A 27,390-nucleotide genomic window follows, 5' to 3' on the forward strand; every position below is an offset into this window, starting at 1 on the left:
TTGTTTGATCATCTAACCATTTCATCCCCTCACTCACTTTGCCTCTCTCCAAGGGGTATTACATCCTCCCCCCCCTAGGGTTCGATTTACTCCTGGAAGTCGCAAAGTTAGGATCATGGAAAAACAAGGACATATTAGTCATAGTACTCACATAAGTAATACTAAATCTTGACTTTTCTTTAGGAGCTTACAATCCCCAAAATCAATCTAATAATGGATAGATATTACCATTCAACCAAACTATCTTATAAGATTATTTCATTTCTTTTCTAACTCAAGTAGTATTCACAAATTTTCCCTTCACAAACCTCAATTACTAGAAATCAATGCGCTACATAAGAGTTAATCTTTCAAGTACCTATGTTAAGCATGTTAAACCCCTTATTCAACTTCTAGAAACCATTATACCAACAAGAATTCTTATAGGACATAGATCTTCTATTGAAATTCTTATCTAAAAGTATACATATCAAGGTGTACAAAAATCATAGCTTACACTATCCAAACATGGAAACACTTCCTTAACATCTATAAGCACCAATATGATGATAAACATACATTTAACACAACACTTTACTCATAACTCCTTCCTACACTACCAGAGAAAACACAACATACACTCTAATAAAGTTCTCAAATTCAGTTGCAACTAAAATATTATAATACCTCTAAGGTCCATAATGCATACACATTGAATGAATAAAGGTTCATGGTATATAAATCACATCAACATTAACACCAAAACATCAATCATAAAGAACAATATAGACTCATTTAAGAGAGGGCATGGATATAATTACCTACTTCCAACCATCTAATGTCAACTTAGCTCAAATATAATCCATGTATGCATTCCAAAGCACTTGTCAAAACAATAAGTCTGCAGATCCTTAATATTTATCTAAAGCATATCACACAAATCACTACATCCTATTCACACTTCTTCCTATTAAATCTTTGATCCAAATGGTTACAAATGAGATTCATCATAGAAAATATACTTTTATTTCCTTAATTTAATATTATTACTATTTGACTAACCAACATGCCTATATCCAATCTCCATGGTGTTTTCCCTTAACACACTATCAAAGGTTCAAGTGAACATGATAGAATAACACTAAACACATAACTAGGGCTAGCTAGATCAACCATTCAAAATGACCACCAAAAACCTCAAAAGAAAGTGATCCAAAATTAAAATCGCCAAGACAATATTAAATAAACAAAGATGCCGACAATTTCGACAATCAACAAAACCAAAAACATGACAAGTGTCATAATTTAAATGAAAAGAAACAAGAATTTAGTGGTGTTGGCAATGAGCCAGCATCCCTCGTGGGAATTCACGACATGGTTTAACAGCCTCCTGTGGATTCTATAAGTCTAGTGGTTGTATCGGGCATTGAAAGGTCGATCTTTTGGTGCAACGACAACCCTAGCTTGTAACAAGAGTTACCAAAGCTACGCACGCATACATCATTTGAAGATTCAAGAAATGCTTGAAGAAGACAATTAGAGCTTGGTCACAGGTTTGAATCATGCAGGTCACGGCGAGTGACGCTGGGAGAGGGATGCTAGTGACAAAACCAATGCAACATATCCATAATACCAACAATCTCCCCCTTTGGAATTAATGGCAACACAAGATGGAAAAACCATCACGCTTCTGCGGCGAGTGACACTGGGAGAGGGATTGTTGGCAGTGAGCCAGCATCCCTCGCGGGGATTCGCGACATGGTTTAATAACCTCCTATGGATTCTATAAGTCTAGTGGTTGTATCAGGCATTGATAGGTCAATCTTTTGGTGCAACGACAACCCTAGCTTGTAACAAGTGGTCATTCCTTCATAAGAAATCTCAAAAGAAAATGCTAGCCCCATAATCACAAAACACTAGTCAAACGAAAGTCAAAACATTGTCACAATAAAAATTTCAATACAATACCATTTTCAGCCACACCATAGGCAAAAACCGCCATGCAACACCCAAGATCACATGTCCTGAGTTCATCAGAGAGTGAATAATAGACACTTTAGGCTATAAGGTTAACTGCATATCTCTTAATACCATGCACTCCTTTTATACACATAAAAGTACATATGATTATCCTTTACATAAGAAGACATATGCAAGAAGGGAAAAGATACAATATTTCACACATATAAGGAATACACACAATACCTAATTGTCATTCTTTACCATATCACAATTACAAAGTAATCACATTTCTAGCAGTATCATTTTTAAACAGCTCTTAAGTATAAACTTCGAACCACTTAATGATTGCAACAACTACAATTAAAATTAATAAAAGATGGATGCACTATTCCTACCATTTTTATCCATTCTACAAGAATTTTCAACTTGAATAAGGTAAGGGAGTAGTATCATTTCTATATTTTCCACTGAGCAACACAACATTTACCTTCTTTATAAAAATGCAAAATTTATTTACAAGGCTTAAGAATTATATCGTTCAACATAAACAAACCACAAAAGAGTAATTTCATATGCTCTATACACATTCTACATATAGTGCATAACATTATCTTAATCAATACTTGTTCTCTATCATGATCTGTTAAACGAATAAATCATATGGACTACCTATAAAATATATGCAAAAAGTATTCCACTTACTTTACATGATATCCTAATATGCAATACAAAACACTTTGGGTCTTCAAAGAAGAATTAATCAAACATTCCTTAATCAAACATTCCTTAATAAATAACATTTAATATGTGTTAATAAACAATCAAATACTTCTATTTAATTTCAATACATCATTTAGTAGCATTCTTATGAATCCCTTTAACTAGATAGATAGAAGAGGGAGGGACTTTCGATAGGCAAACAATTCATACATATGCACATAAACCAACAAGGTCACACAAAGATGATTAAATTTTCTCTATTCATATTGCCTTTATTATACTATACTTCATTTCACTACCTATTAAGAAGTATGCAAATTGGCCTATCATGACATTTCCTAAGATTAAAGATGCAACTAAAGGTCCTAATTTCCAAGATGAGATCTATACAGACAGTCTTTTCTTACATACAAACTCTCTTGCATAAACACTCACTACTTCTAATAGACACAAATGCATCATTAACTATCATATTTCATTGAATATCAGATAGGAGAAGAAGAGGGAAGAGATAGGAATCTATCAGTTAACTATATATGAATATATACACATCAACATGTTCTTCACTTACGCATCCTATTTTATACAAATTCAATTCCACATGTCAAATGCAATCATATTATTGTATTGTACATAAAAGTCATTGATTGAGTCGATCATACGAAAACACATGGTGGAGTTCTTAAAGAAAATACATCCAATTCCCTCCCAAACCACTACAATATGATCCTTTTATACATCTAAAGTATCCTTTAACATACAAGTAAACACTGGAATCTTTAAGACACACACAAGGGTCTCATAAAATCACAACCATTTACTCGCAATATAAAGACATACACAAGTCATAAGTACAAATGATGTAGATAGTTTTAATTTATAGAGAGAAGGAGAAGAAGAGAAATACATTCAATTCACTATGAATATGCACTCATCATTTTCTATATAAGTTCTCATATTTTTTATAATAAGTCAAATTATAAATATAACACAAGCACATTTTCATAATTTCATACTTAAGGCAATGCATTATCCACGTAATAAGCTAGTCTAGAGAATACAACATCAAATAGGGAGGTACATACAATTCCCTCTAAATAAAAACAATCATAGATCTAAAACATCTTACAAGCAACCAAAAGCACCTATAAGCACATAACAAGCACTAACATAAAGAAGGTAAGATCATGAAGTGAATACACCTATTACACTTGATTAGGGTCTTTAGAAAGAATAAGCAAAATGAACAGAGCACGAGACATCTAAGATTTACCAGGTTCTATACCACAATCCCAAGCATACCATCCGAAGGACACACTTACACAGAAAGATTATATATACCAACTCAACTAAGAGCACAACCTTTACCGGAGATCCTAGTGTTTCCAACCTAGGCTCTGATACCAATTGTAATGCTCAGCCAAGAAACCCTAAAGGAAACAACTAACACACTCGAAAAAGAGTGGAATTTTTTTTTTAAGCTTTAATAGAATGTACATTCACATTAATAAGAAAGATTGTATTAAATTACACAAGCGAAAGACTAAATCTACAACTCCTAAAGGGTTTCCCAATGTTGATTACTTAATCTAACCAAACATTACTTAGAGAAATTAATTCATCTAAAGATAGCATTATACATACACAAACTTAAACAATATATAAAACTAAAGAAATCCTTGTAAGAAAATGACTGAAAGATACATTTACATTTTATAACATAAACATTTCTAAAGCCACATCCATAATAATACATAATAATACATTTAAATGCATAAAATCAATGTTCCATTACTACTATAACTCCTACCATCTATATCTCATTTCATAGAAATCACATTTACATCATAAGTACTCCATATATTGCATCACGATTACATCATTGCCATCAATGCATACATATACACAGATTACATCTAATCACATATGGTCCAAAAGGAATACATAAAAGATCCAAAGAAGGTACATAAAAGATCCAACTGGTACTCTGAGATGACCAAAACCAAGAGAGCAAGCTAGAGCAAGAACAAAGCCAATCCTTGCAAGATTGGAACAAAATACCCAATGGAAAAAGGGTACTACCACCCGGCCATGTGGATCCATAAGGTACACCCCTCCATGCTAAGAGATAGATAGAAGACACTCAAGCAAACCAAACAAGGGAAGACCAAACATGGGCTAAGCACACATCCACTAGGTAAATCACAACAAGATACACAAGAGAAAAACTCTAAAAAGGAGTACTCCGGAGGTTGCAACCGCAAAGGCAGATAACTGGTGCACACAAGGGAGGAGTGTCATCACATACCTTGCCATGGGTTAACCTGGCAGGTCTCCATAGGCCCCGACCCCCATCCTGGGATTTTTTGACATCCTCTCCCAAACCCCCGAGCCTCATGCAAGACTCATGCAGACCCAACAAACCTTTCATGAGGACAAGGTAGTTGGTTTTTCCATTCCAGGCCTTCCCATTGCATCCCAAGTCTTTACAAGCACTCAACCATGAGCAAGACACTTTTAATCTTTTTTATTTAATGTTTTAAAACCCGATCACCCCGATTTATTATTAGGTTATCAATTATTACACAAACTTCCAAAGGGTTATCTTGGCAACCACTTTGGGCCCCGACCCCCACTTGGAAGCCACTCCCCCTTTATGACACAAACATACCTAGAAACAACTATCCACAAAGGATCAACATAGATAACTCACAAGTCTCATAAACATACACGAGCATCATTAATCCATAAAATAAGTTACCAACCAAATATTGCATCTCAATACACATAAGCACCATATGCAATTTTTTACAACGAGAGAACAACATGGCTCAAACCCCACAAGGAGAGAAATACTATGAGACCAAAAAGGACTGATAATCCTCCAAAGCTATTGACAAGAAAATACCGAGCATAGATATAAACTTCAAAATTACTGACAATAAAGTTACAGTCCAATAACCATCCTTTGGAGACTCAAGCCATCTGGCCAAAAGAACACAAAAGACACTAAACATTCTCAAAGCCATCTCAAGGCAATAGAGAAAATACCATCCAAGGCCACATAACAAGATTCAACCAAGCCTTAGAGAAAATATCATATCTCAATTACAAAACATCAATAATAGTAGCTTCCATCAAAGAGCACCTCATGGCTCAATCTCAAAAGGAGAATAAAGATAAGAAAAAATTAAAAAATACCAAGAAGTGGATTAACCACATAGTTATCATTAACTGAAGATCATAAATAAACTAGAACAAGATATCACTGACCAGTAACATCACAAATAATTCTAATACAAAATTGTCAATAACTTGACCACATACATCCTCTTCACAGAAAATACATAAGGGATTACACAGGTGACATAAGTAGGTCAACCCACATTCATGCCACTTTAGATGAAAAATAACGAAAGCTATCACATACACAAGCTTCACAACAAAAACATTCTCACCAAATAATAATAACTTAATTTTGTTAAAACTGTAAACATTATTTAACTAAAAAATAGGAACATAAAAAACTCACACATTCCCATTTAAGTTCATTATCCCCATCTAATCCCAAGACAACCAACTTGACTAAATAAACAATATATAAACAAATATATACAAAAGATTATCAACGGATTAGAATAATTAATCATTGTCATCAAACATGGGAATATACTAAACTCAAAAGAGTAATGATAAAGTATATGCAAATAGATATATACAAAGTATATATATAAATTTGACCATTAACAAAATTAATAAATATAGTGAAAAAGGTAATCTTCTAGTTAGTAGAATAAATAATACTTATTCTATTACTATTATTCCCGACACAAGAAAGATAAATTAAATTACATTACAAATAATTTTATTTTATTATTAAAACCAAAAGAAATAATATTGTAGCTTAGGAAATAGGAAATCATCACAAGACAAGATAAACGTAATAGCTCAATCACAAAAGCATTCATTGCAATGATCTATCCTAAACAACACTCAATAGAGACATGAAATAAAAACATTCAAAACTAGAAATTAAGCAAACCAAAGATGTGATTTGAATGCTCCTTCATGCGGCTCCATTGTCCTTCTTTCTTCTCCAAATAGTTTTGTTGTAGATCTCACCTTCAAGTGCATAAACCTAATTGAGAAAGCAAGATTGACATTGACACAAGAATACTAGAAGCGTGATTTGACAAAGTGATTAGAAATTCAATAGTCTGATTAGGGGTCAAGAATCAAGGGGTTCAAAAATGCGATCAATTGGGGCTTTTGATTGAAGAAAATCATCCAATTTATAGATAAATTGGAGAAAAAGATCAAATTAGCATGATAATGATTCGAATGGAAATTCAAATCAAGAATAGCAAATTATGACATGTGTATGACAAATTGCTATGCAAAATTTATGACAATTTATGACAAATTACTATGCAAAGATTTATGACAATTTATGACAAATTGCTATGTCAAGAATTGATTGATTGTCAATTATGACAAATTATGACAAATTTCTATGTCATTCCCATGAAATTAGGAGAAAAATAGGAGGAAATTGAATTAGAAATTAGGAAAATTAGAAAATTGGGAAAATAGGAAATTAGGAAATTTAGTGGGAAATAATGACTTGGAAATTAGGAAATTGATGAAAAATTAGGTAAATTAATTAATAATTTCTCATTCATTAATTAATTTACAAAAATAGGAGGAATTAATTAGCCAATTAAATAAACATTTAATTGTGACAAGAAGACTTAGGATAAATAAAATAATTTATTAATCCTAAAGGGAGAAATGACAAACAAGGTTAAATGATTAAATCACGAAACCTTGGAAGATGAATTAGAAATGCAAGGATGACAATTAGGTCTTGACAAAGGATAGTTGATATCGATTCGATCATGATTTTGAATTGATAAATGACCAGTGTTGATAAATGATTTGATTGAGATTGGTTGACAAAAATCAATGACAAATTAACCAAATTGACATGATTGAAAAGGACAAGGATCGATGACGAATCGATCGCAATATGACAAGATTGACAAGGACAAAGATCGACCAAAATCATGATTGAAGATTGTTGTCGACAAGACCAAATTTGAGAGTGAGACGAATGAAGAATGCAGAAGAAGGACTCAATGCTCGCAAATGATAAAAACCAAATGCGTGACATAGGAGAAATGTTAATGCGACGCAAAAACCTAAAATGAGGCAATGCGCAAATGTTAAAGTATGATCCCGCAAGCGTTGACCATTTTTAGGTGTCTACAAATATAATTTCATAGCCAAATCAATATATCTAGTCTTCTTTAAAACCAATTTAAATAACATAATTTAATTTAATTTTACTCCAAATTAATTCATTATAATCTTTTTAAACCACACTAAACTAATTTGGATTTTACAAAATAAGGTAACTTTATTTCATAAACACTAGATTTAAAAAAAAAAATTTAATTACCCTTCTGTGCAAGCAACTGAGAGGGTGCAGGTTAAATTGTGTGGGGGTCAACTCCCATGTTGGGGTTGGGAACTCCCCACCCATGTGGTAAAGAAGCCTCCCCGCCCATGTGGTGGATAAGCCTCCCCACTTACGTGGAGGAGAGGCCTCCCCATGATGAGTGGGTAGAGGTCTCCCACACTGTGTGGGTACAACCACCCACCCCCCACACAATAGACAAAAATAATAATGCCGCAGAGACAGTAAAATATGAGACAATAAAATAGAAATTAATTTGTATTTGAATTTATATAAAAATAAAACTAATTCGTAGGTATAATATGTGGCAATTTAAATCTGCAGAAAGCCCCAATGACAAACAATTTTAAAAAAAACAGTAATAATACTTTAATAATTAACAATTAACAATTTCATTATCCTAAATTTCAAAACCCAGATTTACAGAGCTCAAAATTTACCCAAAAATTTATAAACCGAGTTATAATTTTAAAATTCAAAGCAATAGATTTTGAAACCCCCATTTAAAACACATAGCAATACTTTTCAATAGAAACAACTACCCAGTACAAATTTCCTAGAACATTTCGCAAACAAATACTATCTGTTTTTTCTTTTTCTTTCTTATAAAATAAAACAAACCCAATTTTTCTTCCAAATTAATTAACTGAAACCATATAGACATAAAGAGATTCAAATCCCTACCTTTGCACGCTACCCTAGAAAATTATTTGTAGGGAGAGCTTCACAACCTCCACCACCCGACAACGCACAGGAAAGCCCAAAAATCAAAATTCAACCTTCAAATCCTCATCTCCAAAACCTTTGCCAAAAATATCTGTCGAGAATGTTGAGACAAGAAAATATCCAACCCCTTTTCTAGAAAATTTCCTAGACTATAAAGGGTTTTCCCCCAAAAATCCTCATGGAAGAAAGAAACTTCCCCCCAAAAAACAACACTACACAGCCCATCAAAAATCACCTTTCTAAAATTTTAATGAATATAATAATAAATTTCATTAAAATTTATTTAATAATTAATTTATTCCAATTGACCAAAAATAACTTAACTTATTAACCAATAACTTTTATTTTAATTTATAATACAAATCATTAATGTAAATTTATTTATTTCAACCTTTAATATTAATTTCTTGATAAATTATAAAGGTCCTAATATTAATTTATTAATTCAAGAACCTTACTATTAATTTCTCAATTAATAATAAGGGTATTATTATCATATAAATACCTTTATAAATATTCATCAATTATTTATTACTCGTAAGTCACAATATTTAATTTAAATTAACCTCAATTACAAACAAGGCTTAATACTAGTTTAATAATTAAATTTCAACACATAAAACATTAAACATTAAACCCAAACTTAACAAGAAAACTAACACATATCACAACCTGATGACATTGGATAATTGCCTATGTGGCGTTCCGATTAGGATAACAACTGACAACCGACAATGCTCTAAAACCGAGCAAGGCTAGGGATGACAGTGATGGGCCTTATGACTATCTCCTCCAACTTCCATCAGGCTAATATAGGCATGCTTAGACCTGTGAAGCTAGGTGGAGTTGGTGCCTTGTACCTGCAATCCTGCAACAAAAATGACATGCACACCAGTGAAGGAGAATTGTGACATTTCGTGTCTCTCCAAAGTGAGTGATGTAAGATCATCCCCTTGCACCCCATACATAACCAAACATACAAGAAGATAGATACATGATACATCTCATTCGTACAGTAAATGTGTCAGTCCATGGGTTAGTACACATGAGTAAAATTAACATCTAATCATCCATAAAGATACAATGCATAAGCAAAATTACATCTAGTCATCCACAAAGATATAATGCATAAATGGCATTTACTGAAACACACAAATATCATAGTATCATGATAAAAACATCAAAACATAAGTATCCACCATCCACATAAGCCATTGAGAAAGTCAACCATGGTCAACCTAGGTTAACATAGAGTCTACTCAAGAGAGGGGTATTACAGTTAGGCTAATAGGATACATGATGACTATAGAGATCCTTAGCCTTGGTAGGATCAAAGGTGGAAAAGAGAGTATAGATGTAGATAGGGTGATGGATAATGGATGAGGGATAATGGGAGATGTGGTAGGTAGGATAGAGTGGATGGGAGTTGCCACCAAGTGTATAATACAAGGGGATGATTAATTACACATGATGTATGTTTACTAGGTTTTCATCATGGTACTTGCCCAAGAAGCCATAAGTAGTTTTCACCATTGGATGAATTCTTTCTCCCTACTTTTTTTTTTTTTGACTTTTAGGAAGATAATGGATGCATGATAGGAGATGGAGGAAGGATTCAAGAATCTCATTCTTTTAATGATACCCTTGGAAGATGTGTTACAATGGACCACATGCTTATTGAAGGAATGATCAAACATGTTGGTAGGGTGATGGTAAAGGGAGATTAAATGGATGATAAGATGGGATGGGATAAGGGTTTATGCAAAAGAGTAGATAAGAGGGATGAAATGATGTAAATTAGGCATTGGATAATGGATAGGGTGTTGGAAGATTTGTGCATGGATATATAGAAATTTTAGCAAGATCAGTGTTGGAACACACCTTGAGGAGTGGTGGAGTGATGGATGACTTGAGATTTAAGATAGTGGATTTTGGGACATAGGGACCCAAAGTAGGTTTGAAAGGTGTGAGATGTTTAGATGGAAGAATACAAGAATCCTTTGGAATAACAAGTTTGGGTGCCAATTTTGATTTTTTTTAAGATACCGTGCTTCTATGAGTGACTTGGAATCCACATGATTTTTTTGTTTTTTCATTCCTTTGTAATTGTTTGAACTACATTACTTATATGAGAGACTTAGGAATTCGCATAGTTTTTCATTTTCTTTATTCTTGATGGGCCTTTGTGACATTTTGGATATATAGTTTTGCTTTTGGATTAAATTTTTCTTTGATTTGACACATCTTTTAGATGTGACATGTTGTTCTTTGGATGTGTGTGGATTTTTGCACTTATGGATTTTATGCTTTGCACTCAAATTGCTTCCAAAGGGAATGTGATTCATAGATAGATAGGAATGATATGAAGGAATTTTGGATGAGTTCATGTAGATGGATGATTGGAAGGATCTCAAGGATGTGTGCCCTTTTTGATCTTTATTTACAACAAGGTAACTAGATTATGGGCTATGGGTGATATGGATAGTATATGGAGGGATATAATGACCTAAGATAGATGGAAGGGATGAAGACTTTGGTTTTGGGATATGAGGACCTAAAATGGATTTGGAGGATGAGATATGTGCATTTTTGGACTTAGATTGATGGATGTGGGATTTTACAAGGATACCAACATTTTGAGAGGGAGGTATGTAGCTAAGGCCACTATTGATTTGGATTTTCTTTTATATGAACGGGTTTTGATATACCTTGTTCATGGATGCCTAACCCTTTTCCTTATTAATGCATGTTTTGACAAATCTTTTTAGCAAGTAAATAATTGTTATTGTGAGATTTTTCCAAGATCAAGAGCTCAATGAAAAGTACAAAATAGAGAGACAAAATATAGGACAAGAATAAACTGTATTCTCATCAATAGATGAATGATCAATAGTTTTTCATACAATGAAATGAGCCTGCATATATAGGCAAGGCAATATGGATATGTGAGCACACAAACATGACATGTGGCTCAATAAGAAACAAGGATAGGTAGGAAATAGGTGTGGTAGGTACGAGAAACAATAAAATATTCCACATGAGGTGGATCACCCACCTAGGTGGAATTATCACTCCACAATAAGTGGATATGATAGAGTAGTAACAAGATCACACCATAAAAGGTGGAATTTCTCCTACACACACTATCCCAATGTGGCACAAACACCCAAGTGTCTCATACCCAAACTACTATGAAATGCATGTACCTAAGTAAACTTAAGTAAGGTGTAATAATATCCATGATGAATAAATATTTACACCAACACCCCCCCTTAAGTGCAACTTAGGGGAATGCACTTAAGTCTACAATGAAACTAAGCAATGCAAGATGGGTCCTAGCTACGAGGCCATGTTAGGTACCCATGTACAAATGAAAATGCATGCAAACCAATGCAATGAAATCTCTCACAAAGTGGGGAAAGAGAGGAAAACCCAATGGGAAAAAACCCTCCCCCAAAAGAGAGATGAAAGCTATACAAGAGAACTCTCATAGAAGCATGTGAGGAACAAAACCCCATGTGAGGAAAAAGTCCCCCCCATATGAGAGAATAAGAGAAGCTAGGAAGCCCCCCCTCAATGTAGAATCTGCACCAATGATAGAAGCTCAATGATGTATGAAGAAACTTCTCCACGAACATCAAACAACATTCCTCCCCTTATGAAGAAACAAAACCAATGGTGTATCCATGAAGTCTCCCTAATCATGAAGGGAAGATGATGAAAAAAGCTCATGATGAAGGAAGTCTTTGAAAACAGCTCAAGTGTCCCCATGTTGATGTTGAAAGATACCCCATCCAAAGGTGGTGAACTGCTCCACACTACTGAAAAATGTACTCCAAGATATAGTGGAGATGAAAGTAGAACAAGTTCCAAAGACTCACATGTCTCCTCTAAAGATAAAGAGACCTCCTCCAACTGCTATACATAAGAGTCCACAATCATATAAACCTCGAAAGAATGATCATGTAGAGAATGAACAAAGAGGGTCAGAGTCTGCCCTCACAACAATCAAAGAAGGATCATCTTCATCAAAGAGAAGATGAATATCATCAATGATGTCTCCCAAATAGACAATGTAGGATTCCACAAACAAACCTGCAATGTCTATCAAGTAATCATCCCAAGAAACTGAAGCTGGAAGACAAGGTATATCCTACTGCACTGAATCACATGAAGGAAAAATTGTTGCACTATCTACATCATCAGGTGCAATAGGTGATGTAATATCAATAGGAGAAGATGAAACACAAGGCTCAAGAACAAGGTCACATGTGAGAATCCCCAAGTTCAAGTACCCAAAGTTCTCAAAATTTGAATCATCACAAGAAGTGTGATCATCATGTGTAGAATCATCATATGTGAAATCATCATCATCAACAAAATCTGAAAAGGAGTATAACCAAGATGCATGATCAACCACCCCAGTCACAATGATAGCTCTAGTCTCCAAGTCTCTAATGAAAATTGACTCAAGTGTGAACTCCACAATTCTCTTAGTTTCCCCATGTGTGATTTGATAGATGGAAAGGAGATTGTTTGTCAAGTGGAGTACACACAACACATCATTGAAGGAGTTATCCCCAATGGCAATAGATCATTTCCCAATCACATCCATGTATGTATGATTGCCCATCAAAATTTGTGGCAAGGTGCAAGGTTCAAATGAAGAGAACATAGACTGCGAAGATGCCATATGATGAGAAGCCCTTGAATCTAGAAGTCATCTCCTTGAATCATGACTTGTAGTAGCACAAAGAGATTTTCCTTTTCTTGTCCCAAAAGAGTGAGTCTTCTTACTTGTTGAGGCCATGAATGCTTGCCCTTTTCCTTTTGAATGTATGGAAGTGGAAGTTGATGAATCCTCCTTCTTGTAGGCATTAGGCAAATTAATGTTGTGCTTTTTGAGGATATGTGTGAGCTCATCAATCTTATTAGAATGACAATGATGCTCCTCATGACCAACATTTTTACAGTAGGCACAAGTAGGTCTCTCCCTCTTTGGTGAATTGTCCCTCTTGGAAGAGGATGAATCTCCTTGTTGTGGAGAAGGTGATGCTTTGTCCTTAGGCTTTGATTGACATTTCTTCTTGTTTGAGTTGTCATTTCCTTGATTTCCTGTGTTCCCTTGATTTGCCCCTAATGCTTGAGACTGAGAAGTCTTAAGAATGCCCATTCTTATCAACTTAGTTTGTTCCATCATCAACATTTCAGAGAAAGCATCAAATGTAGGAATTGTGTAGCTTAGACCCATTGTCATCCTATGGGTTTGGAAATTACAAACAAATGTTGCATATTCTTGTGGAAGTTTGCCCATCAAATTGAAGATCTATTGAGTATCCTTCTTATCAATGCCACAATCCTTGAGTTGCGCCCTCAACTCTTTTTCCTTAGTGACATAATCTTGTATAGTATCAAAGTTCTTAGGATCCAACATGGTGAAATCATTGTCAATCTGATATCCCCTAATCTCATCAACTTGACCATACAAGTCTTGAAACTTTTGCCAAGAATCCTTGATTAGAGTACATTTCTCAATATGAAAAATGAGATCCTTTGATACATACTTTCTTAAGGTACCAATTGCCATGATATTTTTAGAGAGCCAATCCAAGTGACCAACAGGATCAACCTTAGGATCAGTGGGAGCAACAATAGTTTCATCAATATAACGAGTTAGTCCTTTTTCCATAAGTTTACTCCATGCATCAATTTTCCAAGTAGCATAATTATGAGGAGTTAAGAGAGTAAACTTAGAAGAAAATGGAAGAACACAAGAGCACAAAAGCACAAGAGACACCCCCCCAAATTCAATTAATCAAAGTACCACCCTCCCCAAAAAGAAAAAATATGATGATTTTGGCACTTTATATGTAGTGCATGTTCAATAGGCCACTTCCAAACAATGGCAAGGTGGACTTCTGATTTTCTTTTACAACTGCCCCAATAGGCTGAGAACTACAATGCAAAAGACCAACAAGATAGATCTATGCAATACAAGTGTCAAATTGGCCAAAAAGACCATATGTTGAAAATATAATTTCTACCCAAAATCCCTACAAACTAATAGCATATTATTATATTAGACAAAAAATTATGCACTTTAAAAAAACATGGCACCTAAAAGGAGTTCGTATGAGCCCAAACGGAGTCCCAGAAGTTGCAGAAATAGGATTGGACAAGTACAGTCACCAAAAACTGAGATTTTTGAAAAACATGTCTATCAAAATCAAAAAATAATGCCACCACGAGAACGTACATGAAATTATAGCCCATTTCAAAAAATAATTCACCAAAAAAGGAACAAAAATGAGCAAGATATGGCCATTTGAAGTTGAACTGCAAAATCAAAAAGCTCAATAGAGGGGGCCTACCAAATTTTTTTTTAAATGATGACGTCATAAAAAAAAAGTTTAAATTTGACGGTCATCTAGTCGTCACAAAAAATTCACCTCTGCTGACTGGGTGTCCGTACAGTACAGATTGCCACGTGTCAAAAATTGATTGGTTGAAAAAATTGACATGGCAGTACAGAAATTCTCAGGTGGATGATGACGTGGTCGATGACGTGTAGGTTGTATGATGAATGGGAAGATGAGGTGGCCGAGGTGTACATTCCGCATGGTAGGGTTGCATGGTGGTTGATGTGGTAGGTACAACTCCATGTGTCGGTGATGGATGGCGGGGTAGCCTGACGGGAGAACTCGACGAGAAGGTGCCCGGCAGGAGATCGAGTTGCTGGCGGTGGAGGACCAAAAGGGATGAATGAAAGTGGAGGGGTCATGAGCTGGTTGGCTGGCAGGCTGACCGGATAGAACGTTGGTGTCGAAGCAGTACGGGTCACCGGGAAGCGGCGACGGTGTCGGTGTATGTGCGGGAGTCGACTGCAACCTACAAAATATGCAATGACGAGGTCATATCTGGTCTAGGACGCCTCCAAAAGATTCTCCTCCTCAGATCTACCTCTTGACGTTGCAATAATGCCTCTCAAAGATGAATCAATGACGCTCTAATGGCTCTTATACCATGTGAGATTTTGCCAAGATCAAGAGCTCAATAAAAAGTACAAAATAGAGAAACAAAATATAGGACAAGAATAAACTGTATTTACATCAATAGATGAATGATCAATAGTTGTTCATACAATGAAATGAGTCTGCATATATAGGCAAGGCAATATGGATATGTGAGAACACAAAAATGACATGTGGCTAAATAAGAGACAAGGGTAGGTAGGAAATAGGTGTGGTAGGTAAGAGAAATAATAAAATATTACACATGAGGTGGATCACCCATCGAAGGTGGAATTATATCTCCACAATAAGTGGATATGATAGAGTAGTAACAAGATCACATCATAAAAGGTGGAATTTCTCCAACACACACTATCCCAATGTGGCACAAACACCCAAGTGTCTCATACCCAAACTACTATGAAATGCATGTACCTAAGTAAACTTAAGTAAGGTGTAATAATATCCATGATGAATAATTGTTTACACCAACAGTTATTTATAAAATAAGATGCGAGTCCATTTTGAGGAGAATATGATATGGAAGGAATGACTCGATCTTGAAGTAGATCGGATTAGATGAAAGTGGAGGAACCCATTTGATATGTAAGGGGTTCATGAACAAATTGGGTAGAGGAAATGGGATCTTGGGGGGATTTGGAGTCATGACATGGATATGAAGGGATATCTTGAACTTGACCTAAAAGAGAATCATTGAAAGTTGTGCTTTGCTCTTGATTTTGAATTCCATCATTGGAAATGATGAAAGGAATATCATGATCTTGATTAGGAGGTGGGTGTTGAATGGGACTTGCAAGGAAAATTTAGTCTTGAGATGGAGGGCATCATTGTGGATGGAATACAAAAGGATTAAGGTCTCTTCATAAGAATATTGATAGGTGGGATCTTGATCAAATATTGGATGAGATTAGAGAGTCATGGTATCTTGATCTTGATTTATGTTAGAACTTGTTTCTTTTGACTTTTTATTATCCTCCTAACATAGGGTATGGGTTTACATATGTATGGGAGATTCTTGGAAGGATTCAATGCTTTAGCATGATAAGAATGAATTTTGAATGAGACTCTCTGGAGTAGGTTTGACCGGGAATAGAGTATATGGTTGCTTTGGATCTAGGATTTTTGAATTGTACAAGGGATTTGTATAAAGAAATGGATTACCTTGAATTTGTACTATGGATAGACTTTGGGGGTAAAATTGAAAGATGTAATCATTGGATTTATTGTTTGGTGTGGAATAACATGAGGTAGATATGGACAATCATTTTGCAATGACCCAATGCTATACATAGGTGGATGATTTTGTTTATGCTTGAAAGAGACATCTTGACATATTTGATTTCTCTTGCTTTGTGATCATGTATAGGCCATGAATTACTCCTAGGAGTACACTGATGAATGTAAAGGTAAACACTGTTTTTCAATTTTTTTGGAATTTCAAATGATAATGCAGCTAAGGAAATAACAACGAGATCCTATGTTTTCATAGTTCTGGGGAACTTTTTGGGATGACTATACAAGCTAGGACAATGAATTATGCAAAGCTACATTTTTTGGATTTTGCGATTAATGTTTTTGATTATGTGAAAAATAGGTTTTGAAGGGACCCGAACCCTTTACAAGTCAAACAAGGGATAGAACTAGACCGCTCAACAAAGAGGAGAGAGCCACAACCAAAAAATAGCCTGTCCCAAAAGACAGCAGGCAACCCAACCAATGAAAGGGCCAAAAAAACAAGCCCAAACAACCAACCACAAGGGCCCTCAAGATTTACAACTGGCCTTGTGGGAACGAAGAGTCATATCAAAAGAAGGCTTGGATGTCTTTTGATGCTTCCCCTTTACAGTAATCTATCCTTCTTCAACTTTAGCTGCTGCAATAGACCAATCCAAAGAGCCCAACACCAATATATCCAGATTGCAAGAAAGAGCATCATTAACAACCATCGCGGACACAAGACCACATCCAATAGATGAGGCAATAGTTGTACCAGCACATGGTGAAGCAGTTGGTGGGGTAAGAGACAACAAACCATTTTCAGTAGAAGAGATAGCAACATCGTATATCAGAACATCTTTAATCATAGAAACATCCTTTGTAGCATCCGAATAATCTTTCTTCACCATTAAAGAATCTGAACCAGCCATAGTAGAAACCCCAGCATCCTGCGACTCTTTAGAAGAGTCCAAAGATTTCTTTACAATCATATAATGCTGGTATGAGGCCCTTGACCACCATGAAGCCACCTGATTTTTCTTCTACAACCCACAATTCCTAGCCGCATGACCGGTTTTAAAACATCTACAACACCTGAAAGGAATACCTTCGTAATCCAAAGATTGGACCCAGCTGCCAAAAGAGGAATTAATGACAATCTCAGTTGGTAGTCCCTTAGACACATCTAATTCCACCAGAATGCTAGAAAAAGTAGTATGATAAAGCTCAAATAATTAATTATCCACCATAATGAAATTCCCAATAGCATCACCTATTTCCTCAAAGAGAGAATTAGCCCACAAATGGATAGGAAGGTAAGGAAGCCAAACCCAAACTGGATTTTTTTTTAACTTCTCAGAAAGGGGGTTAAAATCAGAGTGCCAGGGTTTGACCAAAAGCGACGTATTATCTTTCTCATAGAAAAAGATTTCACACATAATTTTTCTTCTATTCTTAGCATTCTTAAATTTAGCAACAAAGAAAACTTTAGCCATAGGGTATATGTGAACTGTACCAGAAATGAGAGGATCCCAATGTTGAGAGATCCATTTATGCAATTCTGGGAGACTTGGCCAAATACCCTTGAATATACAGATAGAACTATGCTCTGTAAAAACCTTCACATTGTACTCTATTTCCTGATCGATATCCTTATTCACATTGATAGAGGCGGCACAGGAGACATGGATAAACCCCCTGCCTCCCCCTCTGTGTAAATTAGAGGCATTAGACAGATCCCGTGACACCCAAGTAGAGCCAGAACCAGGGCCCTTAGCAACCACCGATGCCCAAGAGACTCCTGCACAACCAGAGGCAACAATGACGACCAGATCCAAGTTACCGTCGGGGAGAGCAGATGCAAGGGAGCGGGCAGGAGTAGCAGGCGGGAACATTTTCAAAATTCTTGCGGGTATGTATTTGTTAAGTCAGGTATCCCAAATCTATTGTTGACCATATACTTGTATGGAAACATTGAGGAATAATGTTTAATGACACTAAAGAATGTTGAATGACTCTATCCTAGTTTTGAGATGTTTGAACCTTGAGAAGGTAGGACAACTCAGCCTATGAGAGATACCTAAGGTAAATGAAGAGATAATCTAGACCTCGAAAAAGGTTGATGATAAGTGGATATGAAAAAAGTTTTTACCCTCACTAAACTAATGAGTGGAAGGGTTGAACTTACTAATGGGGAGACAAGATAGATTTGGGAGGTCAAAAATGATCTAATCACTACTATAGCATGACAATCAAAGATGGATTTTTGTGTTCTTAAAATTTGTTCAATACTATGATAACGATGTTATATAAGGAAATCTAATGAATAATAGGATATGCTAGGAATTATTTAATGAAGATATTAAATATGAAAGGGATGCTTAATGATGAGTCTAAAGGACTTGATGATCACACTAGCACAAAAATTTGGATCCTAGGTTTGACTTAGGAATGGTTCAATTAGTTTGAAAATTTGATTAGGTAAATGTGTTATAAGAATAACCAAATATGGTATAGTGTCTAAGAAAATGCATGATATTTTTTGGGAAAATGTGACACAAATTAAAATGTATGTGTGACAGAGTGTTCAAATGCACAGAAGTTCAGGTGAATGCATGACTCTTTTTTTTATTGAGTATTCTGATTTAGTTTTGGTTAAATTTGTAGGCAAGTAGAAAATAGATAAAGACAGATGGTTGTTAACTCAGAATTGGATTAGCATACACGTGTATGTTCTAGATAATTTTTACAACCTAAAGATAATGCTCATTGTAATGAGATCAAACTTGCACTTAATGCTCCATCAACCCAAATGCACAACACCTAAAGGGGTGTTTTACACTTGTAAGTCTTTGCTTGAGAAGGATAGATAGGGGGCTCTAGGAATGGAAGCAAGAACCAATCACCCTCTTCTCAAAAGGTGCAATTAGCTTATACAACCTGATAATTCTTATTTCAACTCAAGGGAGGTATATGGCAAGTAACTTCAGGGTGTGATGCTACACCCTTGCACCAAAATCACCACAATGTTTGTTCAATCAAAAAGGGATGCCCAATATTATAAATTTTTTAGTCACTGTTCGGAAGACTTGTGTTCCTACACTTAGTGGTAAGAAACTTAAGGCTTTAATCAACCCCCTAATTGACACCAATTGCATACACCCCCAAGTTAGGCTTCATTTTTCACCTTTACCACTTATATAGCGGGTTGAGGAAAAAACCACTTTGGGTTATTCCCCTTAGAGTGTAAACACCACTCCACAGGAAGACCCTCTACACAAAAAGAAGATATTGTGATTTATCATGCACCCAGGATCCTTCGAGGCAAGGGGGAGGATGCCTTCACAACACTTCAACTTATAATCTAAACACAAGCACTCTTTCACACAACAAGATTAATTACCTTTAAGAAAATAAGTGTTTTCTATGCTACCAGACACATGAAAATATGAAAGAAAACTCTAGGACCCTACAAAATTTTATTAGCAGTTTAATAATAGATTCTTGGTCCCATAATTGACATATTCTAAGAACAAAATATTAGTTTAACACAAAACCCTATCCTAGGAACAAAAAATGACAAAAACCAAAAAGAGAGAACGACAAAAACCAAAACCAAAATTTTACCTTCAAGATTTCATTAGATGAATGCATTACCAATTATAACACATGTTGCACACAAATATGCACATGCAGTGAATTGTCAAATGTATGCATTAGTTGTTATTGCATATGCATTGTTCTATGTTGTGAATACGTCACTCAAATCTATGAATACATTGCTGTCTAATGTGGATGTGGTATTCTGAGAGGTTTATGCATGAAAAATTTAGCGAATGCAGTATAGGCTCTTCAATTGCATAATTTTCTACCTATAGTATGCACATATCTAAACTCAAAAAATTAGGCAATTGTTCTTCATATCGGGTTCACCATTTGCAATGCACTAAGAATTTGAGGGAAAACCTAATGTAATGGACTAATTAGGCAACCACTAAAACCCAATTCTATCATAAAATTTTCAATTGCAAATCAATAAAGGAATGCATAAAGAAATTGAAAATTCAATGACAATAATAAAATCAAACCAAACTCTATTTCCAATTCTATGCATCTAGCTTGTTGTCCTCCTTCTTGCTTTTGGTATTTTGATGATGGATCTCAAAGTTTCTTAAATACCTGCATAGTATAAGTGTAAGAATTCAAATATTGTGGCTGGTAATGATTGAGGATAACATTGATTTTATAGATTTTTGGGATTTGAATTGATGATTAAGATTAATTTGACAAAAAAATTGATTAATGGTTGAAGATTTTTGAAACATAATAGATGGAGATTATTACGAGGCATAATTGGTTACATGACTAAGATAGATTGAATTGATTTATTTGATAACTGATTTGATTGAATAGTTAAGAGAATTGATTTATTTGTTAGAAAAAAGTGATTTCATAAATGGGACGACTGACTCACTAGTTAGAAAAAGTGATCGGTGAGTTAGTGGACAAGTCAACAGTGGAACTAAGAGTTAGTGGAAGATAGCCATTTTCAACATGTGATGTAGGAAATTGAGATGGAATTGAATTTGGAGGAAATTTGATTTTTGAAAATGTGAAATTGAAATTGAAATGAGAGAGAAATGAAATTAATTTGAATTTGGAGAGAAATGAAATTCTTTCAAAATGTGAGACAAATTAGATTAAATAAATTTAGAAATTTATTTAATTGAGAGGACATTATTAGCTAATTAAATAATTTGAAGAAATTAATTAATCATGAGAACATAGTAGAAATTGATTTAATCAACTAATAAAAATTATTTAATAGGCTACTTTAAAAAAAAACTAAAATAGAACAGGTTTCCAAGGAGGAACCAACATAGGAGGAGGCTCGAATTTTCTCAAGGTTCATAATAGGTTTCCAAGGAATGGAAGATGGCAGCAAGATGATAGTGTAACATGGCAGGGTGGGGCAAGGCCTCAAACCAAGGCTACAGGGAACAGTAGATGGTGGCAAGGTTTCAATGTTCCCCACCAAGCTCGCCAAGGACAGCCAAAGGATGCCCCTCGTTTCGGCCAATATTCAAAATTTGACATCAGCCCCTTTGTCAAAATATTCAGGGACAAACCTTTTATCAAACCAGTTTTAGATTTACCCTCAGGAAACCGATGGCTTAACCACTTCGCATGTCTACAAGATCAGCTAGATATCCCCGAAACTTTATTCAATAGTCCTCTTGCTCATCCGACCCACTCATTTCATTCCCATTCCTATAAAGCAGATAGTAATCCTCAGAATCATTTGAAATCCAACACTTGCATCTAGGGAGCATCCCTCAATCATGGGGCTCATAAGATCCTCAAGGGACACCCAGGCCATCGGCCACCTTCATTCGAGGGGGGAAAAAAAATTCAAAACCCATTTTGAGGAGGAAAAAAATTCAAAATTCATTTGGGCAGGAAAAAAAATTCATAATCCTATCAAAAAGCCCCCATTTTTTAATTCATTCTGAACAAAACACCATAAGAAACAACCAATTTTTGACATATATAAAGCACCTCCTTCCACTCCTCATCAATCTTTTTTTAAGGCTCACCTTGCTAACGGGAAAACTGGAGCAGACCAACAAGGAGATCATGGAAAGTCGGAACCAGCGCCCCCTATATGGAAAAGAAAACTAGCAAAGTTTAAATAGACAAACTCCTCTTTCCACATTAGAGCTCAAGCTCTAGTTGAGGACTCCTCTATCATCAAGATATCCTTTCCTGACCATGTTCTCTCCTAGTCGATCTCTTTTCTCCGGAAATCGGCTCTCATTGGTAAGTTTAGTTCTTCAATCCCGCTTCAAAATCTGCTTTCATGGGCAAACAACCACTGGTTGGGTCTTCATGATATTTTCTTCATCGAAAGCCACTCCGAATTTTTTATAGCCCTGTTTTCTTCATCAGAAGATAGAGATGCAGTTCACAAAAATAAAGGTTGGTTTTGTCAAGGGGCTAGTCTTTCCACCTTATCTTGGATTCCAAACTTCAAACCAAATGCTAATCTCTCCAGATTTTATCCCCACTGGATCTCCTTTCCAAGTTTGCCTTTGGAATACAGAGACCTAGATATTATGGAGACCATGGCCAACCAACTAGGCATTTTTGTTGCTCACTATCTTTTACCCTTTGAAACAACCCAGAGAGATGTTAGGGTATGTCTTCTCCTTACCTCAAATAAGACCCTGCCAAAGAATCTAACCATTTCATCAAAATGGGGTTTGTGGCATCAAGAAATCACCTTGGATAATGTTGAGGTCATCTGCAAATATCAGCAACAATTAGGCCACTTCACGAATTCCTGTAGTGGCCATGAGCGCCCAGAGCTTCTAGTCTATAAAAATCACTGCTCAAACCCTCTTCTGTGTCATGCCCGTCAGAATGAGGTAGTTCTGCCTTTTGATCTTGTACAAGCATGCAATGATCCCTCTGAACCTTAGGATGCTTTTGAACCATCCTATATTCACTAGATTAACTAGCTGGCCAATTTTTTTATCATGTACAACTGGATCCTTTATAGCTATAAACCTGCCTCCTTATCCACACCGGTCATCCAATTATGTGACAAATCATCTGATGATAGAGAAGCTATAGTTCAAGACCTAATATTCAACAAATCCTTGATCGACATCCAAAATTTAATGCAGAACTTATCAGTTTCAGGGACAGTTGCCTCAAGTATGGAGGGTCATATCCAGGAACTAGCAGACGATATCATGTCCACCTTAGCTACCACTATGATTGAGGAAATTGCAGAAGAGGAAGGTGTTAGTATGACAAATGTAATGTTCCCCTTATGAGAAACATGGTGCTATTGTTCATCTACTAACATCTCAGATAAAGGGGAACTGCCCTTGGAAATTAGGCAGGAAGAAGTGGAAGTCCCTTCACAAGATGGTGAGGAAAAACAATTATTTTTGACTATGCACAATCCTTATTGGTTGAACAAAGCCCCAGTTTGAAATAAGATGGCTTTACAACCCCAAAAAAGAGAGGTAGGAAACCAAACTCTATGAAAATTCAAGAAGAAATAGAGGCAGGAGTGCAGAGTACCTTAGACGGAAAATTTAAAGTATCAAAAACAATTACAAGGAGTGCAAAAGGCACTCCCTCTTCACAATGAAAATGATTTCTTGGAACGTCATGGGTATTAATGCCTCTGACAAAAGAGGGCAAATCAAATCTCACCTTGATTCTTCAAAAGTGGACATTTTTTTACTTCAAGAAACAAAGATATCACAAGAAATATATCACAAATCAGTGGCCAAATGGACACAATTTGGATCGGTCCACGTGCAAGGGGTTGGGGCCTCGAGCGGTTTGCTTAAATTATGGAATCTTAAAAAAGTTCAAGTTCACTTAATAGATCAAGACCTTAACTGGCAAATGTTGAAAGCAATATGTTATGACATGACCTTTATGGTATTTAATGTTTATGGCTCCATCCCCACTCTGAAAAAGAAAGACTTATGGGATAAACTGACTTCGTTACTCAAACAAGAGGAAGCACATAATTTCATCATTGGAGGAGACTTTAATGCAATCTTGTCTCATAAGGAAAACAAGGAGGAATTTGCCCACCCCCATGATCTATGCAGGATTTTCTAAATTTCATCATAGAAAACAACTTACTAGATGTGATCCCCAATAATGGTCTCTTTACTTGGACTAACAGGAGATCAGGCTTCCTTCAGATTGCAAAGAGACTCGATAGGTTTTTTATTCCTTTGGAATGGCACCTCAATCAAGTCAGTTACCATTCAGACATTCTCCCCATTTCTGAATCAAATCACTTTCCAGTCCAAATTATCTTGGAATGGCAAAAACAGAACCCCATGTCGGTTTATGGCTCCTCCTTCAAGTTTGAGCGCATGTGGTTTAGACACCCACATTTTTCAGGCTTTACTAAGACAATGGTGGGTTTCTACCCCTGCATTTAATGGAACAAAGATGTTCCAATTTTTTAAGAAACTTCAATTTATTAAGATCCAGGCTAAGGAATGGAATAGAAAGATTTTTAAGAATGTCTTTGCTAAAAAAAAAATCATTTCTCAACAACTGGAAGAAGTTAACCAAACCATAATTTCCAAGGGTTTGGACCACCTCCTACACTCTACACAAAAGGGCCTTCAAAGTGAGTGGGAAGAGGTCTGTAAGAGAGAAGAAGAATACTGGAGACAAAAATCAAGAGAACTCTGGTTGAAATAGGGGGATAAAAACACAAAATTATTTCATGCTTCCACAAAACAAAGAAAAGTATCTAATGTTATATTCTCAATCAAGCATGAGGATTCAGGGGAATTGATTCAAAATTTAGTAGATATCCAAGAACAAGGAGTTAATTTTTTTAAGAATCTCCTAGCCCCACCACATTCTAATTTAGATCCCCCTCTTTGGAAGGACAATGCTGAGCTTCTACTATAGTCTATTCCACCTCTAATCTCCGACCAGGACAACAGAGCCCTTTTGGCCCCCTTCACTTTGAAATAAGTCCACAAAGTGGTATTTTCCCTTTCCCCAGATAAAGCCCCAGGTCTGGATGGATTCACTGCCCTCTTTTTTCAAAAGTGTTGGTATGTGACCCGTTTTGACCCCTAATAGGTAATGGAAGAATCCATGAAAAGGGGTACTATGCTAAAAAGTTTTAATGCAACAAATATTGTTCTCATCCCAAAAACCTCTTCTCCTTCTTCATTCGTAGAGTTCAGACCCATTTCTCTTTGTAACACAATATATAAGAATGTAACTAAGGCCATTTACCTTAGAATGCACTTCCTTGTACCTAAGATCATCTCAGAAGAACAAGGGGGGTTTGTCCCAGGTAGGGAGACTATGGATGGAGCCCTAGTAGAACATGAGGTTTTACACTCTATCCATGAGAGCCAACAACAAAATTTTGTTATCAAACTTGATATGATGAAAGCATACGACTAGGTTAAGTGGGAGTTTCTTTTTAAAGTTTTATCAAAATTTGGCTTCTCAAACAAATGGTGCAAATGGATCAAAATTGTATCTTAGGTGCGCACTTCTCTATTCTAATAAATGGGCATCCCTCAAGGTTTTTTTAGGGTACACAGGGAATAAGACAAGGTGACCCTTTGTCACCCTTTCTCTTCATTATCATGGCAGATGCCTTGAACAGACACATCAATTCTCAATCTTAAAAAGGGCTTTGGATTGGGGCCACCCTTCCAGGTACTTCAATAACAGTAACTCACTCTCTTTTCGCTAATGACACATTGTTATTTGGTAAGTCTTCTCTAAAAGAAGCCAAGCTCATCAAGAAAACTCTGGATATCTACTCTTCTACTTCGGGTCAAAAAATTAATGCTGCCAAGTCTAAGATTTTCATTTTCAACACATCTCCAATCATATCATTAAGAATATGCAAGACTTTGGGCTTCTCAATGGACCAATTACCATCCTCCTACCTTGGCATCCCCTTTTTTTATGGGATCAAACAAATTGTCCTATTGGTCTACTATCATTGGTAGAATTTAGGCATGAATCTTAGCTTGGAAAGTAAGGTGGCTTTCACTATCAGGTAGAATCTTTCTTATCAAGTCAGTGCTAACAACAATACCAAACTATTACATGTCTGTCCTCAAGGCTCCCTCATCCATCATCCAACAATAGCAGAAACTTGTGAGAGATTTCTTATGGAACAACAATATGACAAATGAAAGGAAAATCCCCTTAATCTCTCTAGAAAATATGTCATGTCAAAAATCCCAATGGGGAGTGGGACTTCACAATTTGAAGCACCGCAACAAGGCCTTTGGAGGGAAACTGATCTGGAAAATGTACACTAACCCAGTTTCCAAATGGTGCTAGATTATGCAAGCTAAATATTTGGACAACACCCAACCATCAAGAGTATTGACACTTTTAGACCCTCCAAAGGAGTCTGCTATTTGGAATTTCATGATGGATTCAAGGAATCTAATATCTAAGTATGTCTCATGGGAAATCAACAATGTTCTCAGTGCTAACTTCTGGACAGACTCATGGTGTGGCCATCCTCCTATTGCTAAATTGGATAACATGCAAGACATTATGAATACAGCTATAGCCCATTGGTTTACAAAATTGAGTGACTGTGTGTCCACTGTAGAAATTTTTTCAGGGAAAATAATCTGGAAAGACCCTACTCTTCTCCCAATATCCTTCTAGCAATATTCCTCATTGGCTAATATTCTATTGAATAGATCAGTTTGATGAATCAATGATGAATAG

Source organism: Cryptomeria japonica, chromosome 4, assembly GCF_030272615.1.
Source record: "Cryptomeria japonica chromosome 4, Sugi_1.0, whole genome shotgun sequence".
NCBI classification, from domain to species: Eukaryota; Viridiplantae; Streptophyta; class Pinopsida; order Cupressales; family Cupressaceae; genus Cryptomeria; species Cryptomeria japonica.